The sequence below is a fragment of the Canis lupus genome, chromosome 18 (assembly GCF_003254725.2).
Source record: "Canis lupus dingo isolate Sandy chromosome 18, ASM325472v2, whole genome shotgun sequence".
NCBI classification, from domain to species: Eukaryota; Metazoa; Chordata; class Mammalia; order Carnivora; family Canidae; genus Canis; species Canis lupus.
The window spans coordinates 31,796,776-31,802,775 of record NC_064260.1 but is presented as its reverse complement, the minus strand read 5'-3'; positions in this window follow the sequence as shown (position 1 = coordinate 31,802,775).

Here is a 6,000-nt window from a genome sequence, read left to right as displayed (position 1 = left end):
CCCCGCTCCCCCCCGCCCCCCCCTCCCGCTCGTGCAGGTCACCTCTGACGAGACAGACTTTAGCCTGGTCGCCCACAGGCTCCGACGGGGAGCCCTGGCCTCCAGCAGCCTGCACCAGAGGCCCTGAAGGCACAGTGGGTGCTTCTGCACCCGGGTGCTGGGAGCCGCTGGGAGCCGCTGGAATGGGCCCCAGGGGCCCCACCCTGCCCCACGGTCCTCCTGGCTTGTGTGGCCCTGGCCGCAGAGGGACAGCTCTGCAGGGGGCAGGGGGCAGCGGCCTGGCCGGGGCTGCCCTTGCCAGGGCCCTGGGAGAGGCCTACCCCCAGCCCGCCTCCCCGCCTGTCCCGCTCTTTGATTGGGAGCGGAGGCCGGGCACCCAGGCTAGGGAGAGCGAGGCCGTCCCTGCTGGCCCAGGGCAGCCCCAGGTGGCCGCGGCCTTCCCGGCGGAGACGGGCCTTGGGTCACCAGAGTGGGCAAGGGACAAGTGACCTCTTCTGTCGGAGTCACCCTGGGGACAGAGCCCATCTCAGCTGGCGGCAGGAGGCTCTGGGCGCCAGCAGGGTGATGGGGACACGGGGGCGACCGTGGGGCGGGGACGTATGAGGACAGTCACTCCCCGGTAAGAGGAGCGATGGGGAAACAGCGGCAGAGAGGCTGACCGGCTCCGCTGACTCCCGGCCGGGAGGTGCTGCTCCTGAACCCAGAGAGCCGGGTAGGAGCCCGCCCGTCAGGGGACACGTTTGGGGGGGACAGAGCCGGGAGTTGGCCGCCAGCTGCCGGGGCCCAGGGCAGCCGCGCCTTGCTGCCCCCCTCCCCCCGCAGGTGCACAGACGCAGCCCCGGGCTCTGCTGGCCGCTTACAAGGGCCGGGCCCTGGGGACAGGGGCAGGAGCTGAGCGCCAGCGTCGGCCCCCTGCCAGCAGATCGCCCCCTACCGGCACCCAAACGAGGGTGCTGGGAGCCTGCCCTGAGCAGATGCAGCCCCACGCCCACACCCGAAGCCAGCCAAGGCTGGAAAGCAGGGCGGGACCTGCAGGGGGGCCCCCCGCTGCGGGATTAGGGCCGGCGGCACAGGCCCCTGAGCGGGGAAAGGAGTGACCCGAAGTAAGAGCGTCTCAAGGAGCAATCCTGGTCGGCGTTAAACCCGTCAGTCTGCCTTCTAGTCCATTCGGTCTGATCCAGCCGTCACTCACTAACACAGGTCGAGCCCCGCGTGCGTGTGTGGAAGGAGGGGGGTGCGCAAAGGGACAGTTCTCAGCCGCCGCGGCGTCTAGGGCCACGGGGTCCCACCCTCAAGACGCACCCTGCACCGCCCCCACCAGCCTTTCTGTGCTCTTCTCTCCCTCCCTGGAACCCGCTCCCCGGAAGGCGACGGGTGATGCAAGCCACGTGAGCGACCCGGCAGGTGTTTGCAGCTGTGCCCCCGGCGGCCCCTCTCCCTCTCCTCTCTCCTTCCTGATTTTGGGGATGAGGGCCGCCCACTGCTTCCCGCCACCTCCTCCCCGACTTGGGTGACCGTCCAGTCGGAGGCTGTGGTCCCCCACCGGCCTGGAGGCTGAGGAAGGCCCCGTGGCGGTGGCCAATGAGACAGGTGGAGACGTGAGGTCGCTGCTGGGGTGCACCCTCCTCGTCCTCCTGCCCTGCCCCTGTGGGCTGGGAGGCGGGCGTGGGCGTGGGGGTGAGCAGGCTCTGCACACAGGCTGAGGACCCACCCCTGGTGATGGGGGGTGGGGGGGACCCATCCTCCTCCTCAAACCTCTACCAGCCCAGACTTCCCCGTGCAAGAGAGAAACTCAGTTCTCCCACCGTGGGAACAGCATTGGTGAAGCCACCTCGGGTCAGTGCAGGGACCCCCACCCCGGAGGCTCAGTAAACCAGAGGAATGGCTTGAGGACGAGCTCCCTCGGGCTGCCCAACGCCTGAAGCGGGTGGGGCGGTGACCCCAGTGGCCGGACGGCCCAGCGCAACCTCGGCGCACTTGGCAGCCCGCTGGATGGGCCGGCGTGCTGCCTCCTGGCGCGGCTGTGCCCCGTCGCCCGCTGCTCTGCGTTGATGCCCGGAGCCGAGAGGGCCGCGCTCTGCGCTCGGCGTGCACGACAGCGTGCTGCGAACCTCGGGGACGCCCCTGAGCAGGGCTCTCCGCCTCCAGCCCGTGGAAGCCCGGCGGGGTCTCGTCCACGAGCCCGGGGTCACCGGGAGCCCAGGCTCAGGCTTCCCCTGACGGCTCCTACACCGAGGACCGTCGTCTCGGCCTGGAGGTGAGGCTCCCCGGGCACAGGCCGGAAGAATACCGGTGGGAGAGCCCCCCTTTCCTAGGGGAGGGGCAGGACGGAAGGGAAGGTGCTGGAAGCTGGCCGGCAGGCCCCCGACGCAGGCCGCAGCGTGCTCGGGTGCTGAGGACCCGGCCGTGCGCGTTGCGGGCCCAGGCCGCCTGGTGCAGCTCCGGGCCAGCCTTCCAGATGCCCGTAAGCGGCGCCTTCCAGAGGAACGCATTTTGAAAACCTGGAAACAAGGGGTCCCGCCTGTGACAGCGGCTCGCAGGTCACGCCAGCCCGCGCTCGCTCCCCGGAAGCCGGGGTGCGCCACCCCGAGGCCGCGGGCAGCGCCGGGCCAAGGCTCGGCCTCTGCTCCCCACGTCGTGTCCTTGGGCCTAGAAGGCACCGCGGGAGGCGCCGGGCGGGACAAGGAGCAGGGGGCCCAGAGGGCCGCGGGGAGCACTGCGGGGAGAGCCCGCCGCGGCGTCGGAGCAGGGATGGAGCCGCGCCCCGCTAGACGCAGGGAGACCCAGACACGAGCCCCAACCCTGCAGGGCGGGCTCCAAGCAGAGCGCACAGCTACCTGGGCGGCAGGTGCCCCGCCGGCCGGTGCCCACGGGCCGCACGGTGACACGGGTCCTCAGAACAGACGCTGGCCGGCGCCTGGGGGAGCGGCTGAGGCCAGGAGGGCGTCCTCGGGCTCCTGCGACGGTGGGCGGGAGCCGGGAGAGCTGCTCACAGGCCCGTTTGCCCACGTCCCCGCGTGGCGGGTGGAGGGTCTCCGGCCTCCCTGGCTGCTGTGATGGCGCCGCCTGATTGTGCCCCGCTTGTCCCCTCTGGGCAGAAGCCTGCCTCGCCCATTCCTTCCCGTGAGAACCCCAGCCATGGCTCTGGGCCATGCTCTCCCTTACCCTCCCTGCCTCCTGACCCCCATCTCACCCCTTGTGGCCTGGCGGGAGGCGCTGCACCTCTGGATTCTAGGATCTGCGCGTCTGGACCTCCTCCTTCCTGACAACCGCTTCCGTGCGCATCTTACCATTCCCAATAAAAACAACCCCCAGGTACATTTCCACCCCAGGAAAGGCTAGGAGGAAGCCCGGGACTGGCCGCAGGCCCCCTGGGGTTTCTGATCCCCCTGCCCAGGCTCTGGGATCTGCCTGGCTCTGAGCTGGCCTCTCCCCCAGCAGACGGGCCTCCCTGTGTGGCAGGAAGACGGACCCAAGCACCCCGGCTTCATCACCAGAGCCCCGAGGCAGGAGATGGTGTTTGCTGCAGATTCCAGCAGGAAAAGTCCTTGGGAAAGACACAGACTGGCCCCGTCTGAGGCACGTACAATCACGAGGGCATCTCCGGGCCGTGCACGCTGATTAGAATCGAGCCCTATGCTCTCGGCTGTGGCCCGGCGGGTGGAGAGCGCCGGGCCTCCAGGAGCACGGGCATCAATGACAGATCTATCACCGCCCTTTGTGCATGGAGTCTGGACGTCCACGCCTTGCCATGTCCCAAGGAAAGGACAGTTTGCAGATATCTGTTCATTACCCAAAGTACTACTGGAAAACCAGACAAGCCCTGAGGAGGAGAAATTTCTTTGAGATCAATAGATAGAATCGAAGATGTTTTTCCAAGATGGGATCAGGCCAGCTAGAAATACGGCATCTGCAGACAATCCCTCCTCCCTAACAGTAGGAAGCAAACACCTTAAGAGAAAGTGAAGGGTAGCAGACGTTCACTGAATTTTCTGGTTATTTGTTGAATGCCCCCGAGAGGCCATGCACCCAGATGGTTCTGTTCAGGTCGACGTGGCTAAAGGAATGATCCTAGAGGAGAACACAGGCAACACCCTTTTTGAGCTTGGCCACAGTAACTTCTTGCAAGATGCATCCATGAAGGCAAGGGAAACAAAAGCAAAAATGAACTATTGGGACTTCATCAAGATGAGAAGCTTCTGCACAGCCAAAGAAACAGTCAACAAAACTAAAAGACAACCTCCAGAACGGGAGAGGATATTTGCAAATGACGTATCAGATAAAGGGCTAGTATCCAAGATCTATAAGGAACGTATTAAACTCAACAGCAGAGAAACACACAATCCAATCATGAAATGGGCAAAGGACATGAATAGAAACCTCACAGAGGAAGACATAGACATGGCCAACAAGCACATGAGAAAATGCTCTGCATCACTGGTCATCAGGGAAATACAAATCAAAACCCCAATGAGATCCCACCTCACACCAGCGAGAATGGGGAAAATTAACAAGGCAGGAAACCACAAATGTTGGAGAGGATGAGGAGAAAAGGGGGACCCTCTTACACCGTTGGTGGGAATGTGAACTGGTGCAGCCACTCGGGAAAACTGTGTGGAGATTCCTCAGAGTTAAAACTAGACCTATCCTACGACCCAGCAATTGCACTGTTGGGGATTTACCCCAGAGATACAGATGCAGTGAAATGCCAGGACACCTGCACCCCGATGTTCATAGCAGCAATGTCCACAATAGCCAAACTGTGGAAGGAGCCTCGGTGTCCATCGAAAGATGATGGATAGAGAAGATGTGGTCTATGTATACAATGGAATATTCCTCAGCCATTAGAAATGACAAATACCCACCATTTGCTTCAACGTGGATGGAACTGGAGGGTATTATGCTGAGTGAAGTAAGTCAATCGGAGGACAATCATTATATGGTCTCATTCATTTGGGGAATATAATAGTGAAAGAGAATAAAGGGGAAAGGAGAGAAAATGAGTGGGAAATATCAGGGAGGGAGACAGACCATGAGAGACTCCTAACTCTGGGATATGAACTAGGGGGGGTGGAAGGGGAGGTGGGTGGGGATTTGGGGTGACTGGGTGATGGGCACTGAGGGGGGCACTTGATGGGATGAGCACTGGGTTTTATGCTATATGTTCGCAAATTGAACTCCAATTTAAAAAAAAAGAAAAAAAAGAGGCCAAGAGAAAAAAAAAGGAATGACAGTCAACTGCCCAGACACTGATGCTGCTTCAATTTCCTTTCTCATGGATGCCCCTGGGAGGCCCAGAGAGCAGGGATCTGGAGATCTGACATCTGGAGATCTGGTCACAGGGGCCAGAAGGAGAACAGAGGGGCTGAGTTCAAAGGCTGCAGTCAGCCTGACAGTAGGACGAGGGTTCTCAATCCGCAAACACTGGGCTGGCTTCCAGGGTCCATGAACTCTTGCCACTGAATATAAGAAATGGAATGTTCATTTCCTATGGGAAGGATCCACGGCTTTCATAGATTATCAGTGGACACAGCCCCCAAAGGGTTAAAAGAACCGCCATGCTAACAGAAGGTTCGCTCGGCTTCCGACAAACAGCAGAGGAGCTTGGGATTTTTTCCGGGACATTCCTAGCATCTCGGGAGTTTTCTCATCTGTACTTTGGCTCCGGTATTTTCCAAATGGAGCTAAAGTCACAGAACTCCACGTCCCTTGCACAGTCCTGTGTGGTAGCGGGAAAGTGAGAGAAATCTGGGCCCAGGTCCTAATGAGGCCATTTACCAGCAGGCGACTTCACCTCAATGAGCTGATTTCCTCATCAATAAACGGAGGATGGTGGCGTTCGTTGTCGCACCGACCACGCGACACTAAATGAAACTGACTGCAGAGAGCTTTCCACCTTCCTTTCCTTTAAGAGTCAAAGCGAACGTGATTGAGCCTTTCTCAACTGCCCTGACGTGCTGATGAGTGCCTTCAGGGACCTGGTTTCTGAATCCTCACAGC